The following is a 1,212-nucleotide window of genomic DNA, read 5'->3' as shown; positions in this document are numbered from 1 at the left end:
AGGGCCCCACTCCACCTGACCCTCCCTCTCACCAACAGCCCCCTCAGCCTGCCCTTAGGGCCCCACTCCACCTGACCCTCGCTCTCACCAACAGCCCCATCAGCCTGTCCCATCTCTTTCCCCTCCAAGGGTCCCACTCACAGCTTGAGGCTGCCACTGTACCCTCCCCAGCAGGCACTCTCATCCTGGGTGGTTGTGCCCCCAGGGGACACCTGGCGATGCCTGGAGACATTTTTGGTTGTCATGACCGTGGCACAGAGACCAGGGCTGTCACTATACAGCCTACAGTGCATAGCACAGACCCCACCACCAAGGCGATGGGACCCCAAACGTCAACAGTCCGAGGCCTGAGAACTTGGTCTCAAGGGACCTAGTGGCACTTGTACCTCCCCAGTGCACTGGTCTGTGATTCCCGGTACCCAGAGTGTTTGCTTTGCAGAACGCACGACCATTCACACTTAATGCTTATTCATCTCGCCTAGGTCTCCCCCACGAAATTGAGTCCGTTAAGTGGGGTTCGTGTCTGTCTTACCACCAGATACGGCGACATCTGGGGCCGGATCAATGTCCCCACGAGCCTGATTCCCACGCAGGCGGAGAGCCGCTTCCAACTCTCCAGTTCCGCAACATAAATGTGGACGTGAAGCCCCCTCACCCAGCCGGTCCACGCGGTCTCCCCAAACGCGGCTCTCGGCCGGCTCACGAGCCCCGACAGCTTGGGCGCAGGCCGGAGGGAGGCCCCCTTGCCAGGCGAAGGGGTCACACCTGCGGGCCTGGGGAGCTCGCGTACCCCGACTCGCGCGCCGCCTGCCGGGTCGCCTCCGAAAACGCCGCGCACGCTCAAGCCCCGCCCCGCGAGGCCGCCGCCGATTCGCCGCCGATTCGCCATGGCCGTCCTGGCCTGGCCCCGCGCTCGGCTCGCGGCACAGAGAAGACAGCCGCGGCTCAGAAGCTCTCCGGGCACAAGAAGAAATGTCGCTTATTTCTTTTTGGAAGCTCTAGGGCCGGGTCACGCGGGCCGCTTGTGACGAATCTGCGGAGAAAGCGCGGAGCCCGAAGACGGCGCAGGCGGGCAGCCGCAACTGCGCCTGCGCGGACGAGGGGCGGGGCGAAAGGGTGGTACTTCGTCGTGGGAGGCCTGGTGTGGGCGGAGCCAGGAGGGCGGGGTGCTGTGCCCCGTTCGAGCAGCTGCCACGTGACTAGCCTCGCTAC

The 1,212-nt window shown here is 64.5% G+C and overlaps 1 protein-coding gene across 1 annotated transcript in view; it reads right to left on the bottom strand.

Moving 5' to 3' along the window:
* The window catches only part of TELO2 (telomere maintenance 2), a 12,191-nt gene extending 11,449 nt beyond the window's left edge, over window positions 1-742 (bottom strand). Inside the window, exon 1 of the mRNA XM_023728383.1 lies at window positions 533-742. The gene's annotated coding sequence lies outside the window, so the exon portion shown is untranslated. The remainder of the gene's footprint in view (window positions 1-532) is intronic.
* Between the last annotated feature and the right edge of the window lie 470 nt (window positions 743-1,212).

This window comes from Trichechus manatus, unplaced genomic scaffold (assembly GCF_000243295.1).
Source record: "Trichechus manatus latirostris isolate Lorelei unplaced genomic scaffold, TriManLat1.0 scaffold00024, whole genome shotgun sequence".
NCBI classification, from domain to species: Eukaryota; Metazoa; Chordata; class Mammalia; order Sirenia; family Trichechidae; genus Trichechus; species Trichechus manatus.
This window is presented reverse-complemented; position numbering and strand designations above follow the sequence as displayed.